The sequence below is a fragment of the Lygodium microphyllum genome, chromosome 27, assembly GCF_053477565.2.
Source record: "Lygodium microphyllum isolate KBCC chromosome 27, Lygodium_microphyllum_v1.1.10, whole genome shotgun sequence".
Classification (NCBI taxonomy): Eukaryota; Viridiplantae; Streptophyta; class Polypodiopsida; order Schizaeales; family Lygodiaceae; genus Lygodium; species Lygodium microphyllum.
Genome location: NC_141161.1, coordinates 98978004 through 99004094, shown reverse-complemented (window position 1 = coordinate 99004094; position 26091 = coordinate 98978004). Strand labels below are relative to the sequence as shown.

The window sequence follows — 26091 nt, the reverse complement described above, 5'->3', positions numbered from 1 at the left end:
TGGGTGCAATTAATGTAGGCCCAAAAATGTTCAAAAACATATGGTTGTCTACTGCAAAACAGGCCCAAATTGAGTTGTCCTTCAGCCAAAGGCGTTGCCTCAAGGTGAGGGGACTGCATTGGGGGAGTGCTGATATAGATAGAGCTTTTTTACAACCCCTAGGATCAAATGGATAATCTGCATGGTAAGCATCACCAACATAGAGGTCATCCATGCAAGCGTAGGTCTCTGCACTACCACCGGGGTCAAATGGAAAGTGGTTATCTTTTTCATGCATTGGGTTACCATCCACAAGTAAAGCTAGAATGGTGAGTACCACTAGTTGTTACATCGAGTCTCCCATAAGCATCATATGATTAAGCTCAGTCTAGGCTTGGATGCTGTCAATAACACATGGGGTTGCATAAGCTGAAAAGTGTAATCCATCAACCCTTATATGTGACATGTGTATAGACTGAAGGGTCTCCTGAAAGGACATTTTTTCTTGATCCGTAATATGAGCATGATCTTTAAGATCTACATGATCTTCTTTCTTGAATGAAAGTTCGTCTTGCTTTGGACCCACATCAAAATGGTCTTCAGCAAGATCTGTCCTATCCTTGGCATAATGATATTCGAATACAAATAGGAGTTTTGCATTCTGTGCTCTACATTTGTCTTGATGATCACAAGATATCGGCTTAGCACATCGATAGCATAAGCCTGTAGAATGCAGTTCCCGTATCGTATCACTAGTAAGATGTCTAATGCATTTAGCCTTAGCTAGAAATCTACACACATTCTGATCACCATTGGTTAGCTCAGTAGTAGTTCTAACATGCTACTCATAGTCATCTTGTTGCTCATGTACAACAGATAGCTCTCCATGACCACAATGCTCATGTTATCCATATGGAGGGTCATACCAATGTGGCTGCTACTCACAATGATACTCATGATGTCCATACTGCATATGGTGATAATAGCCCTGCTGCTCATGTACATCTATTTGCTGCTGACTATTACCAAAACTTTGGCCATATTGTTGCCCATAAACATGCTGCCCAAGGTTGCATGATGACTGTCCAACATGACTACAATGGTGTCCTTGCATCCTAAGCTAACCATAAATATGATGAGTGGTGACTCCATGAGCATAGGTATCGGCATGATGTGGGTCATAATCATGGGCTTGCTGCTCTTGCCTTGCATAAGAATCTCCATATGCATGCTCCTGACTATTACCAAAACTTTGGGCATATTGTTGCCTATAAACATGCTGCCCATATAGTACATGCGAACAGAACTGAACATTGGGGCCTTGCTACCCAAAACTGCCATGTGCATGCTACCCATGTGCACCTACATTAGGGCCTTGCTGCCCAAAATTTCCATGCTGCCCATGCAATACATGCAAACCAAACTGAACATTGGGGCCTTGCTGCCCAAAACTGCCATGTGCATGCTGCCCATGTACACCTTGTATTCCATGCTCCCCAAAATTTGCATTAGGCCCTTGCTAGCCATTCCCATGAGTATGCATACAGCTTCCATTATGGGGGAGCTGTTGTCCCAAGGATGGGCTTGAAGGGTTCGTAACAGGGGAGGGAAGGATGGGTTTATCATATCGAGTGGAGGGCTCTCCCGTCTCATAAGTGCTATGGGGAAAGCCATGGGTGCCACCAAAACCTTGTGGTCTATGCCCGGTCTCCAAGGGAGGAGGGCAGCTGGCCTCACGTGGAGGAACATGCTCCTTCGGCTGAGCCGAGGAGGGTGCGATGGCGGGGATGAGGGCGCCCATGTGCTCGATGAGCAAGTCCATCTTGGCCATCATCTCAGAGTGATGTTGATCTTGGCAGGTTTCCATCTCCCTATGGCGTTCCAACTCTTGATGCCGGTCGGCATGACGGGTCTCATGTTGGCATAGAGTATGGTTAAGCATAGCCAAGCGGTCCATGTCGGGGGCACCATCTTCAAACTTGTCTTCAAAATCTTCTTGGGCTTAGCTAGGATAATTCATTCAAGCATGGGAGTCCCTTATTTTATGCTGGAAATCCTCTTGGGCCTTTGCTTTTCCCTTGTGGCCTGCCATCCTAAGTGCAGTCCACTAGACCCCCTATTACAGAAATGGCAATATCTTGAGCTAGGAAGCTCCAATCACCAAACTTTCTAATTAAAATTAAATCTCTCAATCACCTCTACAAGGCTATGTAAAAATATCCCTGACACTAAATGATCAGGGCTTTTCTGTCATTGACTTTTGTGGGCAGACTGCTGCCTGTCCCACAATACTTCTCAGCACAAAATTGGGCGTATCTCCCAAACCGTAGGGTAGAATGGGGTGAATTTTTCACTCAAACTGAAGGGAATGTTTCCTCTTCAAATCAAGCTATGGGTTCTGTGCTTAGACACACAAGAAGGCTTTGTTGTAATTGACTTTTTTGGGTTGATTGTGTGGGAGTGGCTGTCTGCAACACCCTACAAGAACTCCTTCAAAGAGCATACATTATCCCATTGCTGAGGTGCTTATTCCAAGACATCCTAGGCCTCAATGGTGGTTCTCAATGTCACATAGATCCATACATCATTTGCATCAATAGTTCACTTGTTGAGACCATCTCTTGATTGCATACCCTATCCATCACTGCATACATCCACCATACATTCCCAAGTGATACATCTCATTACCAATACATCTACAAGGTTGTGGAATGTAAATGATCAAGCTCGGGCTATTCATTCAAGTGTACCTACACCTACAAGAAATTTTGGGCTCTGGATCACCGGGAGGTGGGCAAAGTTCCCCCCGGGTCGGGTTTTGCACCCCTTCAGGGTCTTAATCGGGAGGGGGCTTCAAGGTTCCCTCTTTTGCTCCCGACTCGCATGGTCTATGTATACATGGTAGGGATTTTCAATTCAAGAAATCAGCATGCTATGCAATTTCAATTGAAGAGTTGGGCTTTTCATGAGATGCATGACCAATAAGGAAATGGGATAGGGGAAGGGTTACCTCTGCAATCAGTGACTCACTGATTGCATGACTTACCCTTCTTACAAATTTCTTTCTTATTGGTCAAGAATCAAGAAAAGAGTATGCTTAAGGATTAGAGTAAAATCTTGATCAATGGGGAAAGAAATTTAAAGAGCATTTAGCCATGCATGCATTTCAAGATTGTGGGATGGGTATGGGAATTCAATTGGCACTCTCAAGCTTCCAGAAGCATGCAATTCTTCCATCTCTCTCATCAAGTGGTTGAGCTCAAAAATTGGATGTAAAAGAGATACCAAGAACGGATTGACGTACCTTATTCAAGCTCGGGGAAGAGTTAATGGTTGGCCTCTCCAATAAATTTGTGGTTGCCCTTCTTCTTGCAGCCCAGTCTTTGTCAAAGATGATGGAGTATTTGTAGGGACATTGCTTACAGGAAAGTCTTCCACTGTTAATTTGCAGAATGAGCTTGAAAAAATAAGCTTTCTTGTTCAAACTATGCAAGACCAGTCTAGCCCAGTGAATTTGCAGTCACACAGAAATGTCGAAGAAGTGCTTCTCAAATCTAGGACAAATGCTGATTGGCCAAACAAGGTGATAGAGAAGATCAAAGTTTTTCGACGACTTCTGTCCAAAGCTAAGGGCCAACAAAGTACATGTGAGGCTTTAATGAAGAGGTTGAAAGCTTCGCTATTAGCTAGTGAAGAGGAGGTCATAGCACTGAAAGAGGAGGTTGCCTCCCTTAACAAACTTGCAGCAAGAACCATGCCAAGGGGTCTCCATTGTCTTTCACTGCAACTAACTATTCAGGATTTTAATCAGTTGATTGACCAAGTCAATGGTGATGAATGGAAGCTTGAGGATCTAGAACTTTCTCATTATGTGGTCTACTCAGAAAATGTGCTCACAGCCTCTGTTGTTGTAAACTCTAATGTGTTCTATGCTAAGGAACCTCATAAGCATGTTTTTCATATATTAATAGATACCCTGAACTATCCAGCAATGAAGATGTGGTTTAGGGAGAATACACCTACTAATATGGTTTTTGAAGTGAAGAACATTTATGCCATGGGTTCTGGACATGTCTCTTATCTGAATATACAGAAGCAAACAAAGGATCTACAATCAAGCCTACCTGCTTTGGGTTTATTCAATATGAAAAATGAGACTCTACTCAATGTCCCAGCCTCTTTATTTTTCCATCTTGAAAAGGTTGTCTTACTGGATGACGATATTGTCGCTAGAAAAGATTTGGGAGGTCTTTGGAGGCAAAGTCTAGAAAAAAAGATAGTAGGTGTAGTGAGATCATTCAAAACATGCACTAATGAGCATTTGGATGATTTCTTACATCAATCCATAGAGGTGCAGAGATCCTGTATCAATGTGATAGACCTAGGGAAATGATGAAAATAGAATCATATGAAGGTTTATCAGAAAATACTGCTGAGTCAGATTGAATCTGAGTTCAAAGTCATGGATGCATCCCATGAGTTACCTAGTTGTGAAATTAACACTTTGGATGATGCATGGCATGTGGCAAACCTGGATGACTCTCTCAAGATCAGAGAGCATGAAATTCAGAATGCTAAATCTGCCCTTAGATCCCTCCTCAACATCCCAGAAGATTACACCATCTTGACAAAGCTGGCACGGGTAGCTTCATTCAGTCATCTGTCTTGTCTGATCACAATGTCGATGTCATGCTTGATGAAGGCTTAGCATCGCCTCGATCACATTACCACGTCTTCAATGGTGAGTGAATGCCCTGGTGGTTCATCATCAAAGCAACAATAGCTCCAAGCCATGGATCCAAGCTCTATGGTAGCAATTCCCTTGAAAACTTGATGAAGAGTTTTGAATCCATCACCCGCTTCAAGCAGGTGTAGTTTGACATTGTAAACAATGGCCATGTTGCAGAAGGAGAGGTTACATCCATCAATTGTGTGTACCTGAAGGCCAACACACCTTCTCCCACTGGATTTTTCATGAACATGCAACCATCTGAAGCAAAGGCAGGATTTGATATGTGAGTCTCTCCTTTTGCTGATCTAGCAGCCTGTCATGTGAGGATGGAGTATGAATGGGCACCTGCCTGGAGAAACTTGGTTTACAGATTCACTCAGAAGAAGTCGTTACTATCCAGCCAGGGTATCCCTCTCATCACTGCTGCAAATGAGTCAAATCCATGGTGGCACTTGTTGAAAGAGGCTATCCTGAGGGCTGGAGGTGAATTGTGGGAGCCCGAGATTTTTCCTACTAACATTGATAGCTGGTTTGTGAGGGAGAAAGGAATTCCATGTTTCAGGTTCTCTCCCATGGCTAATACACCTATTCTACTACATGACCACAATGAGTTTCTGAACAAAAAAAGAGTATCTGAAAGGAATTACAATGTACGTTGAAATCATCAAATCCTTTCTGTCCTCAGATGAAAATGTAGCCTCGCAAGATCTATACATACTCTGGTGCATTGGATTGTGCCATCAAAAGAGTGAAGGAAGAGGGTCCCATGGCAATGTACAAGGGCTTTGTACTAACTGTCAAGATTGTGGGAGAGAAGGAAGGAGTCGCACTTGTAGCTTTCTTGCTTGCACAATGGGGGAATACACACAGAGGTGGAGGCTGAAAATAGTTTTCCTCTTCTTAGTTGTGTAAGCCAAAAGAACTCTAGTACATAGAAATAGAAGAACCCTATATATGGGTCTCAAACCAAACTCAACTAACTAAGGTGGCATACTAACTGAGCCACGAACTAGAGTAGATAAGGATAGCTGTCATGTAGCTATTATTCATGGGCGGTGTACCAACCGCATCTGCAACTGACAAGTCGGTGACATAAATGCACAACGGTCACCCTGGCATATCACGAGTGGAGCTCGATATCTCAATACTCCCCCTCGATCTCAATCCCAATTCCTGCACACCAAGCAGGTCTCTGAACTTGCGCAGCTTCTCTGCGCCCAATGCCTTTGTGAATATGTCAGCTACCTGATCCTCTGTACTGACATAAACTAGATCAATAAGACCTAGTAAAACCCTCTCCCGCACATAGTGATAATGCACTTCAATGTGCTTTGTTCTAGCATGATAGTCTGGGTTATTTGCCAAGTGTATACTACTCATGTTGTCACAATAAATGACAACTGGCCCATCTGTAGGCTGATGCATATCATAAAGTAGCTTATGCAACCAAGCTACCTCACATGCAGCCATTGCTGCACCCCTGTACTCAGCCTCTGTGCTGGATAAGGCAACTATGGGCTGTTTCTTGCTGCTCCAAGTGATTGCAGCACTCCCAAAAGAGAACACATATCCACTGGTAGATCGTCTATCAGAAATACTATCAGCCCAATCAGCATCAGTGTATCCATGCAGTTGTATCTGAACCCCAGTCTCATAAAATAGTCCATACTGCAATGTGGACTTCACATACCTGAGTATGCGTCTAGCGGCATCCAAATGCGGTTTCCTTGGATCCTGCATAAACTGACTTACCAATCCAACAACATAGCTCAAATTTGGCCTGGTAATAGTCATATAAATCAAGCTTCCTACTATGCGTCTGTACATAGTAGGGTCTTCCAGAAGCTCACATGCATCCGCGCCCAGCTTCACATTCTGCTCCAAAGGAACTGAAATAGGCTTACAGCCTATCATCCCATATTTGGACAGCATGTCCAATCTATACTGCCTCTGCAAGAGCTGTATCCCACTTGGTGATCTAATCACCTCAATGCCCAAGAAATAATGCAGCTCTCCCAAATCCTTCATCTCAAACTTCTACTTCAATAGCATTTTCACATGAAGGATATCTTCATCACTGTCACCTGTCATAATCAAATCATCAACATAAATGACAAGTAGCATAATACCTTTCTCTGTTTTTCTCACATAAAGTGAGAAATCTGCCTTGGAAATCTGAAAGCCAATAGTGACAAGATACTGTCCTATCTTGTCAGACCATGCTCTAGGTGCTTGCTTCAAGCCATACAAGGCTTTCTTCAACCTGCAAACAAACTTAGGATGAACAGCATGCACATAACCATGTGGCTGCTCCATATAGACCTCTTCTTGCAAATCACCATGCAAGAAGGAATTCTTTACATCCATGTGATGTAAAGACCATCCCTTTGATGCAACCATAGCAATGACTGCTCTTACCGTTGCCATCCTTGCAACCGAACTGAATGTTTCTTCATAGTCAATGCCATATGTTTGTGCATACCCCTTGACTACTAATCTTGCCTTGTATCTATTCACTGAACCATCTGCATTGTGCTTCACCTTATAAACCCACTTACAGCCAATTGCATTCTTACCTTTAGGCAAAGGTACCAATTCCCATGTAGCATTTGCTTCCAAGGCATCCATTTCTTCATCCATGGCTTTCTCCCATTTTTCTTTTCCCATGGCTTCCTCAAAAGAAGTGGGTTCTGGTTCCTGTATCACTTTAACCATATATGCATAATGAATGGTTGTAAATCCATCATATTTCAGCCTATCCACAGGATACCTAGCTCTGGTAGACCTGCGCAAAGTAGGTTCAATCCCAGGTGCTCTCAAAACATCCCTGGTCTTCCTTACTCCAGGTGTAACAATAGAAGTAATACCCAACTCATCATCAATGCTCTGTTCTGAGCCACTGGATTCACCATCCACATAGGAGTGACCTGCATTCACATCAAACATGGGCTGATCAACCTTCTCTTTTCCTTTTTGTGATACCTGCATACCACTATCTACCTTGCTTTGAGAAGATTCTCCTGATCTCAATCTACCTGTCCATGGCGAAGAATGTGAACCACTGCTAGAGGACGCTCCAGGTCCACTAATATTTTGTGATTGCTACTGTGAATTCTGTGCAGCATTACCATTTTGTGCATCTACATCATCAATCACATTTACTGGTTTATACCAGCTTCTCATCTCATCAAAAACAACATCTCTGCTCACTGTAAACTTACGAGTAGAAGGGTAATAGCATCTATACCCTTTTTGCTGCAGAGAATAACCAATAAAGATGCACTTCTCAGCTTTTGGATCCAACTTGGATCTCAAGTCATCTGGCACATGAACATAGGCAATGCAACCAAAGATTTTCAAATGAGAAATATCTGGTTTCCTACAAGTATACCTCTCCTCTATCATTTGTTCGTTGGGACAGTATCTTTGGAATTCGGGTAGTTATCTCTAACAACTAAAACCCTAATTCGGGTAGAGCATCACACAACCACAACTCAACAAAAAAAATCCAAAAATTTGAAAACAAACCAAGTGAAAAAATATTCTCATACCTTAACAACCATGATACGACGCTCGGCGCTTTGACATCCAAAGGCTTCGACTTTCAAATTAGCATGACAAGAGCTCACTCTAGCATGCGACCCTCCACTCTCCCCTCTCACAAAATACAATTGTACATGAGGGGGAAGGCCCTTAACTCTTCAATCTCCTCTCCTTATATAGTTTTATATCCTTACTCACACACATTAGGCTTTTTGCTTTCAGCTTTTGGCTTTTGCTTTTCTACTACTTTTCACTATTTTTGTTTTTTCTACTTTATGTCTGTTTGCAACTTGTTTGGATCATAACTTCATCATTTCAACTGCGAATATAGTTGTTCAGGTAGTCAAAACAATCGGAATGCATCTAATCGACAAGCGTGCGTGGGTAGAATTACGAAAATCCATCAAAATCAGACAAAAATAATGATTTTTGTAAATCACATTATTTTTTCTCCATCTTTTATCTTGGACGACTTATTCCCTTCCTTGGCCTATTGTTCTTGTGATTGCATACACTTTCAGCACACATGTCCTCTTTTTCTTCAAGAAATACTCGCTGACGATGTAAAATGTACGATCTTCTCCTTTGATCCTCGAGTCTTCAAAATAAGCATTCTCTGGATATGAACCTGTTTTTTATGCAATGTGCCCTAGCAGGAATATGGTTTTTTGAAATGAAGTCCCTGCCCAATAATTCATGATTTGAAAAAATATGCAATGTTGGATCCATGATATGCAATCAATCAATCGATGCTACACATAAAAATAATGTATGCATTGAAGAAATTGTGCCTAGTCTATCTAGATGTGATCGTGCGCCATGCAAGATGCAAAAAAAATTCCTTAATTAATTAAAAAGTCCTTATCCTCACCTCTCAACTCTCATAGAAAAGATATGATATACTCCGCTCCACCCATCCAAAAAATCTCACAATCACTCTAGAAAATGATAGTCCTCAAGATGTTGACCAAATATGAACAACCCTTCTCACAATTGATGGCATCCTTCAGGACCCTCGAACTCTCCCAACCACCTTACACTCTCAACTAGAGGTTCCTAGATTTGTGATGAACATCCCAAATGGTGCGTGTAAGAAATGTGCGTGCTCAATGACAAGTGCTCTCTCATGTGCGCGTGCATCTAAGATTTACTGCATATAGCTGCCAGTAGACCTCATGCTGTGCTAGTGCTCAATGATGGTGCAAAATGTGCATAATTCCAACCCATGACATGAAAATATTTGATAAGAACAAGAGATGACCCCCGAGTGCAATGCATCAACAAGTGCAACGTGAAGTGCTCGTGAACCCATTATCCCCGTGATGTGCAAAAGTCTCGATAAGAAAATATACCTTGCTCCACAATGTTTAGTAGCTATTAACAAACACAAGCTTCATCCTGTTCCAAAAAATACCAAGCTCCACCAAGGCTATCAAGTTTCACACTCAACAAATAAAAAAAAATGATAGAAGCAAATCCTAGGCTAAACAAACACAAGAAATCCAACTACGAAATAACAAAACAAACTATCACGTAAAAAACTAACCAATGAATAGTGGAAGGGGAAGAAAGATAACTAGACAATGGTTCAGTTCTTCTTGCGGATGGAATCCGCTTCCATGAACAAGCAATTAGAGCTGGGAAGTCTGCTACCTGCAAAATGCCTCTGAACGCCGCTTTAAAACGACAAAATTTTCCATCCCTGGATGAATTGGGCAATATTGATGAAGGCATGACAATGGCTGTAGTGCTGGCGCCTTTTGAAGTCACTCAAATATTTGCCAAAAACTTTCGATTTTGGGTGAGTGAGCACACACCATAAACGAGGAGCAATTATCAACCGATAAAACGAAGGGCGCCTTAAACATGGGGTGATTATCAACAATCATAAAAAAGCCGTAAACCCGGAACAATGAACAATAATCAGTAATCACATTAATGAAAGAGAAAGGTTTGTTGCCAGGAAGAAAATTATTCCAAGTTGACACGCTCTCTGAGGATTATGATGTAATCAGCTTGATTCATTTCCTTTCTGCAATATGGTTATGGATCAAGAAGAACGTACCCATGAAAGACCTTTACATGCTTGAGTGAATGTAACACTCCAGCAAGCACACACTAGGCTTCTCTGAAGCCTTAAAGGATCAACAATATGACCATTAATGGAGAATGCCATGAGTTTCCTGGCACAACTTTATTTCTAAACAATCGAAAACAAAACCTCCCTCCCAAAGATAATTAAACTAAGAGTAACAAAAATAGTCTCTTGTAACTGATTAATGAGACTTACTTGTAAACCATGCAGAATTATGATGGAAAGCATGCAGCTCAAATTGAAAACCCAACGTCGAAAAATTGCATGAGAAAAACCGACAAGTTTTCTCACCAGTCCATCTGCGGATGCTGTTTTCAAGTGGCTCCTGAATGTGCACAACCAAATAGCTTGTACAGAAGCAACATCTTTCCACAAACCTGCGGTCACAACTCTGGCGCATCTAGTTTCAACGATCAATGCCTCAACATTTGCCCAGGTTAGATCAAAACAATCGATCCCACTCATAGCCCTGAGCAACACGCGCTAGCGATTGTTTCCTGTCCTCGATAGCCACAAGCTCCTCCCATTCATTGGGCAAGGGTTCTCCAATATCAGCTCTCACATATCTCGAGATACTCACCAGCTCTCACCAGCACTATGTGGCATCACCACCATTGGTTGGCAACATAATGATGACTATGCATTTTCACCATTGGTCGGCAATATAATGATGACTGTACATTTGAAGCTTGTTATGATGGCGACGGAGGGAAGAATGAGAGAGCAAGGAAGGACCAATATCAAGGTGCATGGGAATTAAATATTGGAGAATGCCCTACCAATGAATGGAAAGAGCTGGTGACTAATGGGGGACAAGAAATGATCGATGGCGCACATTGCTCATAGCCATGAGTTGAACGGATTGATCTCATCTAAGCTGAGCACTAATAAAGAGAAGTAATGATCGTCAAGGCCAGATACACCATAGTTGTGATGGGAGGATCAAAAGTAGCTTGGCTAGAGCGGCAGGTGTGGTTGTAGTTTGTAGCTTATAGCTGCCTGATAATTATACACCTTAGCTTGTGTGTGGCTTGTGTCTGTGTGGGGGGGAGGCAGGGTAGCTGATTATTATAGCTGCATGAGGAATACAGGCATTGACGTCGTTGAAAGGGGCTGTGCAAAGTGTTCTGCAAATTATTATAGCTGATTATAGAATTAAAGGCGAAGCAAGCATTGGAAGTAAAGGCGTAAAAAGCCTGCAGCGAAACTCTCTCTCTCTCTCTCTCTCTCTCATCATGGGCCGTGGCCAAATCTCCGACGACTGTCCTGGCGAACGACTTCTTATTTGGTAGCGAAATTATTTGGTAGCTGGAGTCTTACAAAATATCCCCCTGATCTCCCTTAACTTTGAAGTCCACGAATCACAAGAATCACCATCTAGAAATCAAAGGACCTTCTCACACTCATTCAGACACAATTTGTAAAGAGTGACCAGCTTGTTGCGATCGTCGCCCAGGAAGCTTTTCTTACGCTTGCACCATCATACAATCGAATCCAACTCACCAATCATGTTGTAGATAGGAGAAGTTTAATTTGTTATATTCTATCCGAACTATGTGAATACAAACGCCCCCCTTTTTTAGGGGAGTCGTGCACATACTATGCCTTGTTGTGAGCAACCATCATCCTTTGTAGTTTGAACTCATTTGTTGGTGTTTTCTTTTATTGGAAGGGGATTGTTTGCATATGCTTGGCTCTTGTTGAGATCTAAGATACATTCCTAGATGTCCCAAGGTCCAATATTAACAACAAATTTCCTATTTTCATATGAACAAATGCACAATATTCTCTTTCTACAAACATGTGCACGAAAAAAGGGTACTACACAAAAGCACTGTTACCATACACAAACATTGTAATAGATTAAGTGTATTAGCCACACTTACAAGTGAGTTTATGTGCATTTTAATACCCCTGTAGCACTATTATGCATATAAAAGTATCCACCATCAATGAGAACCAACATGTTTAGGTACATCTCTAGACATATCCTTCTGTGAAATATTAATCTTTATATAATTTTACTCTCTAGTATAAATTTGATTGGTTTTGATTTTAAAAAGCAAATACTACTCAAACAAGGTCAAGTTTCCCTCTTATCCATGTGTCACCCTAATCTCTATCTCCATGATTCTCTACTACTTAAATTGACACCTCATATATATTTATTAACAAAATATATGCTATGAGACTTGTGCATGCGTGTTTAAGTGAAAAATTTACAGTAAAGAATCAAAATACACCAACTTAAAGTATTTGTGCTTGCATATTGAGTTGGAGTACTCTTATAAATCTCTTCTTAAAGAATCTAATTCCACCCAAAACTTAAACAAAAAACAGGTAATATCTTTACTCTACTTGTGAGCAGAGTTGAGACTCGACTAAACCGTAATTTAAGCTTTGTTTTCACAAACTCAAGCATTACAAAGCTATTAGTTTGAGCTTCATTTTCGTCAAGTCAAGCATTAAAAGGAAATAGGTGAGAGAGAAGCAATGGTGGAATGCAAGGCAGAAAACTATGGAGTTCAAAAGGGTTGAAAGAAAGAAGAACACAAGAGAGGTTTGCGGGTATAAAATGAATGATGCTCTTATTCTTTCTTATCTTCACTTATATATGGTTGTAGTACATGTATGTAGTACATATACAAGGGGTGCCTATATAGGCCATTGACTTTTACCCCAACATCAATCTCCCACTTAAATAACAATGTGCCTTTATGGGAGTCTTAGAAAGTAAAGATATTATCCAATGCCCATCAAGACTCCGTAAGCTCAATGTGCTTAACCTCAAAAACCAACATAATGAAGTGATAGTTCACTTCAATGTGCTTTGTCTTTGCATGAAAGATAAGAGTTTTGTACCAAGTGAAAGGAGCTTTGACTATCACAATGCAACGTAGGCACATCTTTTGCAAAACTCAAGTCTCATACTAGACAAGTAAGTGATATAGCTTCCTTGCAGGCCTCAGTGGGGTTGCAATATACTATGCCTCAACCAAAGATAAAGCTATACATACCTATAATCAAGAGATCCAAGAGAATACACTACCTGTAAAAGTGAATTCAAAACTTGTAGTAGATCTTTTAGAGTCTACAGTCCTTGCAAAATCAAATATATAAAGACAAAACATGTAATAGACCTCTTAGAGTCTACAATCCCTACAAAACTAACATCTACATGTCCAAGAGTAGATGCATCCTTCCTTTAAAGCATATGCACATAGATCTATTTCCATTCAAGTATCTCATGATACTCTTCATTTCTCCCAATGCTTCTTGCCAAGGATTTCCGTACACCTACTAATAACAACTTCCACCACATATTGAATGTCTTGACATGTAGTAACCAGGCATACATCAAGCTATATCAACTCTAGATGCATACAAAACCTTGCCATTTCAGTCCTCTACTCATCTAACTTAGAGATATCCTCTAGGCTAAGTTTCAAATATAGAGGTAATGGAATAGTGATAGACTTTCCACTCTCCATATTGAAATGCTAGAATACCTTCCCAACATATTCTTCAAAGTCAAATATAGTATCCTTTTGTCTTGATCTTACATAATACACACACTAAGAATGTGATAAGCATTCTCCAAGTCCTTCACATCGAATGTCTCAAGTAACCTTTTCTATAAAGTATCCACATTTATAATGGACATCCCAGCCATAAACATGACATCCACATATAGAATCAATATTATAAGGCTATTATTCCTAGCCTTTCTAGTATATAGATAGTATGTGCTCTCACTCCTAGTATGCTTGTGAGATCGCATAAAGTATCGAACTTATGATACCATTTTCTAGGAACCATATAAACTCTTATACATCTTACACACCAACTGCCCCTTGCCCTTCCACAACAAATCATGTAGATTTCTTTATGTAAATATCCTCATGCCATTCCCTATGTAAAAAAGTGGTATTTACATCCATCTAAACCTACTCTATCTCCTCTCTGGCAACCAAAGCAAGAACCATATGAAGGGTCTTGCCTGCTATTGATAATATCTCATTAAAATCAATCCTCTTATCTTGGTCAAATCTTTTGGCTACCAATCTTACCTTGTACTTAGGAAATGCATCAAATAGAGATACCTTCAGCTTGTAAATCCACATACATGGGAGTGCATGCTTCTCCTTAAACAAAGAAACTAACTCTCATGTAGCATTCTTTTCCAAAGAATCCATCCCTCTTCCACTTATGACTATCATCCCTAATCATAACATCATTATAACAAGAAGGCTCATGATAATCTATGACCATGATATAGTCTAGAGATAGAGTATATCTTATTGGTAGTCTAAAAACCATCATAGACCTACATAAAACTAACTCAATGAGAGCCTCAGCCTCTCCCACCTATCTATTCTATAAGAAATGAGGTTATCTACTATATTATGGTACTCCTACCTCAACAGTAGCAAGTTGTCCAAGTCTTATATTATGTGGAATAAATCATACAATCTCCTCATGTACTAGCTTTCCATCCTCTTAAAATAGCACTTTTTGGATCTCAACCATTTTGATAGGTTGCTTATGGATCTTATCCTAATTAAAGATGGCATCATGGATGCATACTATGTTCTTTGATTCAAGATCCCACAAGTGATAGTCCATTTCACCAAACTCTCCATAGCTAAGAAAAATACATTTCTTGGACTTAGGATTAAGCTTACTTTGATTATCCTTTAGTATATAGATATGTCTCATTTCCAAAAATACACAAGTGATGATGCCTATATTTTTTTCCCAAGCCAAAAACCCTCTTGTATCTTTCCAAGGCTTGCTAGGAGACCTATTGATTAATACACTACTATCTTTACAACTTTAATGCAGAATGCATTAGTGAGACTAGCTCTATAGAGCATACCACAAACTCTTTCATGAATGGTCATGTTCGTAGTCTCAACCACATAAATTTAAGGAGGATTATCAAGGGTTACCAACTCTCTCTTGATACCATAGTTTGCATAAAAATTCATAAAGGCATGTGAAGTGTACTCTCCACCATTATTAGTCCTCAAGCACTTAAGCTTCTTGCATGAGTGATTCTCTCCAAATGCCAATTTTGAGATGCATTCAACATGTCACTCTTCTTGTGAAGAGGATTATCCCAAACCTACCTTGTGGCATCATCTACAAAAGTGACAAGTATAATACTTAACCTAATGAAGCCATATGCATTGGTCCACATAAATCAATATGAACCAAATCAAGATATTATGACCTTCTACTCACATTATATGTTTTATATGACATCTTAGTTTTCTTTCCAAAGAGACAATGCTCAAAAACTCCAATTTAAAGAATGTTTGGAGATCGAAGATAATGTAAACAATAGAAAGTTTTCATTCCAATGATTCACATATGCCTCAAATGGCGATGCCATTAAAAAATAGGTGATTTTTTAGTGAATGGCTACAACATGATCTTTAATACCAAAGAAATGAAAAAGATACAAAACATCTTATTTCAGTGTCAGGGGATGTACCTATAAGAAATCATCCTCATAATGTACGTTCAAAGGGTATTAAGAAACATCTTTCTTTACATGTTGTATGGCCTTAAAATGATCCCTTAAAACTTATAGATTTTTTTAAATTGTAATTGAAAAATCCATTTTATAAATATAATTCTATAGATTTTACTAAATAAAATACACTTTCTTTTAAATTCACATGGTATCTTATATGCTCTATAAGGTGCACCCTTGGGATTTTAGCCCTTTGGCCATGACAAGAGATCCATTACAAATATACCACACATAATCACCAAATATCACTCTATTATCACAAACAACATATTGGCATGTACTGATCTGACTTTTTCTTGAATTTGGAACATGTTGTATGTTTCATAAGATAAAAAAGGATCATTTTGTAATAACAAATGCATATCTCCAATGCCAACAAAGTTAGATGTATAGTTATTTCCAAGACAATGAACCCTGTCTTTCTAGTATCATAAGCGAAGAACCACTCCCTATTTGAAGCAACATAAAACAATGCTTTAGAGTTCATAAGCTAGTTTTCCGATAAGCCATTATCTAAGGCAACATTCAAGAATATATTACGAAAAGGTGATGCAAATAAAATATCACCATCAATGTTTCCACATGCATCAATATCCTCAATCTTTGCTTTGCTCTTATTTTTGCATAATCCTTATTTTCATTCGTATCTTTTTTCTTATTCTTCCATTTGCAGTAGTCATTTTTTATGTGTCCTTTCTTGTTACAGGAGCAACATTCTACATCATTTTTGCTACATGACTTGCTTCTATCATATCAAGAGTTCCTCCTAGCATTTGGCCTTTCTCTTATTATAAGTGCACTAGAGCTCTTTTAGCCCTCTCTGACCCTGCAGTGTCCTTTCTATTTACCTCCTTGGTGAGCAAACTACTCTCAACATTAATACTCATAATACCACATGCAAGTGTGGAGTTAGTGATGGTAATACTAAAAGTATCCCAACTCTTAGAGAAGGTGACTAGCAAAAAATGGTCTTCATTCAATCGTGAAAGATTGTCTTTTCATATGTGAGTTGGCTAAAAGTAGTCTTAAAATCACTTAAGTGATTAGATATCAAAGATCTCTCCTCCATGTGGACATAAATGAGTTTTCTTAGCCAATAAACCTCCAAGGCTACACTTTCTTTTTCATATATTAGATCACCAAGCTCTTTCCATGCACTATATATACATTGCATGTCTTTCACATTGAAATACACAGAATTTGAGAGTGTCAATATAATAGTAAAGCATGCTAGATCATCCAATTTCTCCCATACATATGCATTCACATCCTAGGCTTCATCTCATTACATTTGATTGGCTTTATCTACTTCCTTTCGACCAATACATTGCATATTTTCTATTTTAAATATGAAAAGATTGTACCATCAAGCTTTTCAATACTAAGCAATGTATTATTTAGACTTGATGAAGAAGTCATAATAATAATGTGTACATGTACACCAAAACAGTAATGTATACCTAGAATTGAATATTAGTGAGTTTGGGAATCTCCCAATTCCTATTTTTTGAATATAAAAAATGTGGCACCCAGATAACATGCCCATAAGTTTCTGAAAACCATATGATGTGACCTATCCTTAGAAAGCGCTTGAAAAATGGAATCTATTAAGCTATAGAGTGCTTGATTTGGAGTTATAGTGTTCAAGTTATGACAAATCCAAAGATTTGACCACGTTGTCGCAGCGCGTAGGGTTGAAGGTCACCACAGGGGTTTGGCAAGAGAAGAATGTGTGGGGGTTCAAGAGCTTTTACTCCGGAGATAGTAGAGATAAGAGAAGGGTTGAAGGTTTCAAGCCAAGTTCTTGAAGATAAGAGACAGCAGGGTGAAGGTAGATTTAGTAAGAGGAGTAGATGGAAGAGAAGGGGTTCGAAGAGATTGATGATGTAGAAGGATACTCCCAAAAAGAATTAGAGAATAAAGAAGAATACTAACAGAGATGAAGCTTGTCAAATTCTTTCAGCATTATGAGAAAATATAACTCTAATAGATAAAAACGTATGCAAAATAATACCTTCCTCTATGCTGCTTAGATCGCCAATTCCATGCCTCCATTGGCTTCGAAAGAGGGGTTAAATACCAAGACACCTCGCCAAAATTCAGCCAGATCACTCCTTCCTCATCTCCCACTTCGGAGTGATGTTCACTGCTTGAAAACAGTGATCGCGCGTCACACGATTTCGTCAATCTCTATTTTTGCATAAAATCCTCTCAAATTGGCTGAAAGCTACATGCTTTCTTTTACATGTCATCCTAATCTAGAAGTTGTCTATAGTTTTATGGATTTTTACAAGAGATAATATCTAGAATAGCAAAAATTGGCCTAAAAACTTATCCAAAAAAATCTAGTATTTTAAATCATGGACACTAACCCTAATGCCTAAAGTAGCATTAGCTCTCTAAATCTAAAAGGAAGCCACACTCTAGATTTTTTTACATGGTGTGTGCATAGCGGCACGACAACGTGTCTCAAACTTAAAGGAAATTCCCATTTTTCCCAATATAGTCTTCTAGCTACAAGCTCAAAATAGACCAATGGATTATAATCAAAGTATCCCACCAAGCTAACTAACTGCTATCCAAATATCAAACTAGAAAAAAATAATTTAAAATGGTATTTTAGTATTTTCAAATGCATATGAATTATTTGCAAGTTTTCCTAAGTATTTTGGCTATCTTTTGAGCATAAAATAGACATTCAAGGTTAAATATATATAAATTATCTTCACAAAATAATTTCAAACTACATATATACTTCAAACTGAGCATAAAATAGTGTGAAAATTCATTAAATTTGAAAACTTACAGAAATATCATCAAAATATGTGTGCAATCCAAAGTTGAGAGTAATGTGAGAGCTTCTTAGTGTGAACTACATCATTGAATAATATTTAAACCTTACAAAAAGGTTTTTGGATAAATGGATTCCATGTTGCTTCTAGATTATAAAAAATAAATAAAAAATATAGCGAGAAATACAAACCACAAAAAAGCATCAACACAAATTGATTTTATCATAAGCAACCTCTTGGAGCATCCAGATAAGCAAATCTTTATATTTCTCTATTATTAGATACAATCATACCCTTTGCTTGAAAACAAGCAAAGCCTTAGCTTAAGCAACTGCCCTATTAGATGCAAGAAAATCTCTTCCTTAAATCCCTTGCATTTGAAAAAATAGCTACCCTTATGCTTGCATGCATTAAAACTATGTACCAACAATCTAAATCCAAGCTATTTTGTTTAAAACCTAGCCACCATAGATGGCTTCCAAATCACTATCAAAGTGGACTATTGTAGTCCCAAATTGAACCTGAATCTGTAAGCATCTACTTGACTCAAATCTAGATCTCGATGATGAGAATAGTATATCTATCAATGTTCAAGTAGCAAGCATCAATGTCAAAGAAGAAACTTGAATCCTTGACATTTGCAATAAATCTTCACTCCTCATGCTCCTTGCTCCAAACCTGAGCTCCCACAAACACTAAATACCCCTTTGATACCACCTAAGGGGGAAGTAATGGTGGGATGTGAGGTGGAAGCTATAGAGTACAAGAGGGTTGAGAGAGACCAGAATACAAGAGAGTTATATGGGTACAAAATGAATGGTACCCTTATTCTTTCTTATCTAGACTTCTATACAATAGTATAATGCATTCATATATAAGGGGTGCATGCCTAGCTATTGCCCATTGGCCTTCACCCCAACAATAGACATGTTCACATGCCAATAGATGTATTTTTTGAGCTAAAATAAGAAATTCTATTTACATCTTTTTGGGAGTCTCTATTCACACCTAGAGACCTACATCTATGAAGCATCTATTAGCAATCAATCTTGCAAATTGTGAGTGATCAGCTACGATAATAGTTGCAATCATAATAGTGGTCATACTCATACCTATAAATATGCTAGTTTTTTGTATTTATAACAACACTATGTTAATTGAGTAGCTCCATTACTTTTCTTTGAGACCTAATTTGCATGATGTCAAGGAAACATCATTCAAGTCAAAGTTAGCAATTCATTTGCTCCTCTACTTTTATTTGCATAAACTTTCCAAAGATATAGGACATGATTACATACTAGACTTATTACTTCCATTGCAATTTTTATAAGAAACAATTGCTTTGTTTTTACATCAAATGTGAATATATATATACTCAATTGCAAGCTCTAGTGATACTTCTAATAGGTTAGCACATAACATATGCTCAACAATACCAAAAAGATGGATAGTCACTTCTACTTTTGGGTCTCAATTGTCATTGGTACTCGTAGAGCCTAATCATAGCCTACACCATAATTTATTTCCATATACATATCAATTGATTATTGTTACATATTTTTTTAATAGAGGCATAAATTTTCCTTTTTGTAACACTACACTAATTTGTTAAGCTTGTATTACTAACTAGTTAAGCCTCTCTTCTTTGATGGATGTCCTCAAAATCTCCTAATTGGAAACTCAATAAAAATTGAATAGTCAAAATTATATTTAAGTATTATTGATCTACTTATTCTTGAGGCAATACATGATTTTTCCCTTTCTAATATCATAAAGATTAAACTGAACCCTTGATCTCTCCTAGTGGTCTTGTTTTATTTTGTTATTTTCAACTTCTATCCTATGCAAGCCTATGCTTAGCCTAGCCATTGGCTATGCTTAGAAATGCAGATGCCCAATCAAATGCTTATGCTTAGCCAACATGTCTTCATAGCTCCAATTAGCCCAAACTAGCCTATGGATCTATGTACCCTATGTTTAGCTTACACTACAAGATACATGACATATATTGATGTCTAAAGCAATGAACATATTCATAAAAATTTTGCCTTCCCCATCACTAAAAACATCAGTTTATACATCTGTATACATCCATCATTATATTTGGTGATGCATTCAAACACATTTATAGATGCTAATAGCGATGTGTCCAAGTAAATTAGCAATGGTTATGGAAAAAAAAAAATAGGTGGCACAACATGATGCCTTGTAACCCTTCCAATCGCATGTGTTGAGCAATGTTCCATAAAGCAATTATAAATCAATTACACGGTCATCATCGAGACATTGTATCATGAGATGCTCGAAAAAAAGAGTCGTTGATTCAATATTCAAATAAGTACAATACAGATGATGACAATTCAATGAATGACATGGAAAGATAGAGAGAAGAGTCCAAACAAATATTAAAATGTATTTATAAATGTAAAAAAAGTGTGATTTTGTACAAAGGATTAGAAATATATCCAATAGGAACTATATAGAAAGAGCATGTATGTATCATAAGGCCAAAAAAGGAAAAAATGTGTGCTTCATGGATCCAAGTGACTGCTACAGCTCCTCATCATCTAAGAGCTCATCCCAAAAGCAAACTGCAATATAAATAATCAAAGATTAATTCACAAAATATAATACATCACAAAAGACTAATGATTGAAAACAAGAAAGAGGCATGACTTATTGGGTTCCTGTGCACATATAATTTATCAATGTGAGTACAATGAGCATGTGTCTTTCTACATAATACAGAGTATCCGAACTTGTAGGATTCACTACAAGGGAATGGAGTGATAGCAATGACGATTTGCAACGTAAAATAGCAATGTCACTATATGTGTTGCAAATAGCATCGCTATTAGCATTGCTTATTTACTTTAGCAATGCTGTTTGCGACACTAATAGTGATGCTAATTGTGACGCAAATAGTGATGCCAATATGAGAAAAAAAATTGTCGAAAATCGAAGCACAACATTTGCTGCAAACATTTTCGAGAGAGAGTGAAAGAGAGCAAGAGAGATCCTCGCCTTGAGAGGGAGAGGGAGAGCAGGAGGAAGAGGGAAAGAGAGAGAAAAGGTGAGCTCCTCACCATCACCATTGGCACCACTCTCCCCATACATGAAGAAGAGGGAGGAGTGTGAAAGGGAGAAAGAAGGGACATCACGAAGAGGAGGCAGAAAAGAATTCATCATTTAAAAACAAATCATCAAAGAATTGAGCAAGCAAATGCAAATACGACCTAGCCTATAGTCCCATGTCAATCTCGTGGCACAACTTGGCGTACACACTAAAAGGTATATAGATAGGTCACCACAAAAAGAGAATTCCACTTCATTCTCAAAAAATAATTGGCCTCTTGTCTCTTCTTCTATGTTACCCGTGCTTGTCTCCTCTGTATGCTCCAAGCCCCCTTCACCCTCCACCCTCCATAATATCAAACCCTCCACCTACATACTCTCCTTGTCTATGTTGGGAACATTGCTTTCATCATAAACTCGTGCACTTCGAGAAATCAATGGCACAACATATCACCATTGAGGTTGTCGGGGATTTGGATAGAAGATTATATGTTCAATATCATATATAAGAGTGAATCAACACTTGTGATTGTTTCGTGTCGTGAAAAAATTTAAAAAAAAAGGTCATGCACCTATTCACAATGATCCGACAGGGCAAACCTATTGCATAGATCCATCCATCTTTTCTTGGAATCTATTTCGAGAAATCCAAATGGACGTCACTAAACAGTTGCCTTAGCTCCTTCCAATACCACTTTAAACCATTCTACATGGAATATGATCTTGGAGAAGCTATGGTAATCCGATGATATAATACTATAGAAGTTCCCAAATATACTCAATCTCATCTACTACGGTATTTGGATTCGTGTCCCACCATCAAATCTCTTGCTCAAACTTTGCTATGACACCACAATCTGTGATGGAGCACATTTTGTTGATGCGCTCAACACGGATTTTTGTTTCCCTCCTCGTTGTTTCTCTTACTCATTCTCCTCTCTCCCTCTCTTCGTATCTCATTTCTCTTCCTCTCTCTCTTTGTTGCCCTTCCTCCCGTTATCTCTCTCTTTCTCTCTTCCTCTCCCTTCATATCTCATTTCTATCTTCCTCTCTTTCTTTGTTACCTTTCCTCCTTCTCTCTCTCTCTCTCTCTCTCTCTCTCTCTCTCTCTCTCTCTCTCTCTCTCGTTCTCTCTTCCTCTTCCTTCCTTCTTCTCCCTCTCTCCTTTCCTCTTTTTATTTCTCTCTTTCAAAGAAGAAAACAAAGAAAAAGAAAAGAAAAGAAAAGACACAAAAACAAAGCAAGAAGAGGCAATGTACTTACCTCAAAGGTACTTTAGTATGTGCATTTTAATTAGCATTCTTTTTTTTAGAGTTGCATTGTTGTGCTTTACCTAAATCCTTATATTGATTATACTAACATCATTTTTAGTTTGCGCAAGTTACCTTTGATGATACCTAGAAAGTAAAACGAGTCAAGGGATGACCGATGAGGAGTTGTAAGATATATTCATACGTTTGTCTCTAGATCAGATGGCCGAAATTTATAGATATGGCAGACCAGGAATGGTCATCGATATCATCAAGCCATTTTGTGAGGTCTACTTTGGCATGCTCTGATGCCTCAATTTCGAGTAGATGAGGTTGACGCTCTAGACTGGCCCCAAATGGAGGGAGTGGTTTTGGGGGGTATTGTGGAGATGTGGATGCTCTGTGGTCGATTCTAGAGAGGATTACTACTCCCTCTAGTATCGATTTTAAAGAGGGTGGCTGAGGTGGGTGTTGTGGAGGCACCGATGCAGTGTCTTCGTCCTCATCGATGTGGTGGATACTTGTCACCTTCAAGATTTGTCACACCTCTACGTACATCTACTCTTGTGACTCTAGGTTTTGCTTAGCCTTGGGCACATGGCACCCCTATCAATGCTACTCTCCAAGAGATACTACCTATGGGGGTATGCTAGACATACATGGGTCACTTGGTTATGCCTAGGAGAGCGTGATTGTCGCAGGTAGGAGAGGATACATCTTAGACATAGCGTAGTAGGGTATGGATACCTCGTAGATGACAAGACATGTAATGTATTCATGAATGATGAGGGGAGGAGGGTGATGTCTTACATAAGAGAGTTGTGCCCACAAGTATTTAGGCACAACATTTAGGACCATTGGAAGAATATACTCGAGGGGAGAAAGGACTATGTAATAGAATCTTTGCTTGATGAGTTTTTGGTACCTATGGTGGCACAGAGGTTTTTCATCACTAGGTGGATGATGGAGTGCATGTGTGTATACATGTCACATAGACGATTAGACACATGCAAGAGGCAATCAAGAGTGGCACCTCAAATCCTGAGTGGCTAGACATAGAGGATTGGTAGAGACTCATGAAAGAGGCCACACATTCTTCAGGGATGATGGTAGCAGCAGCAAGTGGGAGGCAACAAGGGCATGATTGGAGGGAGGGGTCATGCATTATCTAGGGAGTGGCAGCCACATGTGTTATTTGAAGGACTTTATAAGTTTTCTTTTGGTTCTTCTCGCTTTCTTATTTGGAATATTACTTGCATTAACAATCTTGTTTCTAAAAATGCAATTTTATTTTCTTTGCAACACTCAATCACAAACTGCGATCCCACAAGTTTATTCGATATGTAGAGAGACATGGTATCACTACACTTATCGATAGATTGCACGTGCAATGTAGGGCCTAGTAAGACAATCCTCTTGCTTGTCGATAGTCACTAGTTTCTTATGATGCATTATGTATAGTAGACTAATGTCTCGTTATTCATTTTGCAAAGTCCGTTGGACACTCATTTGCCTCGTGACAAGCTTTCAAATGGTGAGGATCTGTAGCACATGGATTCATGGAGTGCATATCATCTTCTTTTTTAGTCATGTGATCTGTGCAAGTCTCTCCCATGTAGCATTCCTTTGATATACTTATCTTCCTTTGTATATAGTCACACTTTGTGATACTTACAGATAGATTTTCTTGTTTGTTTTGGCTGTCCTCTCCATGGTTCCATGTAATTTGATGAGTTGTCATCACTATTCTTGTACTTATTTTATGAGTTATCAATCTTATGGTTTTAAGTAGTTTTTGCACCCTCTCGATGATGATTGTATATCCAATATGTAATTACTTTGCATAATATTATACAACATCTACCAAAATTTTTTAATCTATGAGAGTATCAATTTGTATCACTAATTTAATTCACATGTTGCTATCTGCATTGCTATTTGAGTTGCAAAGTGTTACTATTTGTGTCGCAATTTGCAAAGCTTTTATGATACAAATAGCAATGCAAATAGCCACACTATCTTCAATAAATTTGTAGAGATGTCTATACTGATACTTTTAGCAATGACGGGGACAAGTTTTTTTAATGAATATTTGTATCAATTTGAACATCATTATTATGTTTCCTATATCTTGTAGTGATTGTGGTTTGTGATGGAGTGCTGCAAGGAAAAGCAAGTCCCTCTAATAAAATAGGGATTTAATGCAATGCCACAATGCCAAGCACAACCTTCTAATTGTTCAATTTAATAAAAAAGTGATTCAATCAATGAATGGGCTGAAAGGTAATAGAAGTCTTGAATTCTTTAATCTTTAAATCACATGGGTTAAGATTAGCAAGTGGATGAATGAGAAAGATCAATAATTGATGTGAAATACCTCTTGCATTTACTTGAATAAGACTTGAATGCTCCTAATGCTTGAATATGCTCCCAATTGATCAATGTTGCTAAAGTAATCTCCAACCCTTACTCCTTTATTTCTTTGAAGTAATCTTGAATCATAAGTGGCTTAACATTGAAGCTTGAACCTATTTACCCCAAATCTTGACCAAAGGTTGGACTCCATAGCTCAATAATGCTCCATTAGTTACCATAATGCTCCAATGTTGATAATGAGGAAGTAAAACCATTTAGAATCCCTTGGATTAAGAGTCTTCATCTCTCTATATGCTTTAGAAACAAAGGACTCCTATGCTTGATGGAAAATCAAGAAGCTCTTCCCCAATGAAAGCTTGAAAGACTCATATAATGCCAATAAACTCCCAATCTTGATGAGATTTTGAACCAATTGAAAAAGGTCAAAAGCCCCTTGAAATTGATGAGAGCTTGGGTGAAGCTTCAATGGCCACCCTATTTATGATCGTTAGGGTTTTCAAAGAGAGTGAAAGGATGAAGAATAAATGTCAAGATAGACCAATATAGCCTCCTTTGTCAAGGATCAAATGGTAGAGACTGATTAGAATGAAGCTCAAGTGAGAATGGCTAATGAAAATGATGTATAAATCTAAAAAATTTAGCACAAATTGTGCTAGATTTGTATTGTCTAAGTGGCACTTGTTTCGTTGATCAATGGTTATAAGAAG

The 26091-nt window shown here is 38.5% G+C and overlaps 1 pseudogene; it reads left to right on the top strand.

The window, feature by feature from the left end:
• The first annotated feature begins 3466 nt into the window (after window positions 1-3466).
• The window catches only part of LOC148012645 (uncharacterized), a 31635-nt pseudogene continuing 9010 nt past the window's right edge, over window positions 3467-26091 (top strand).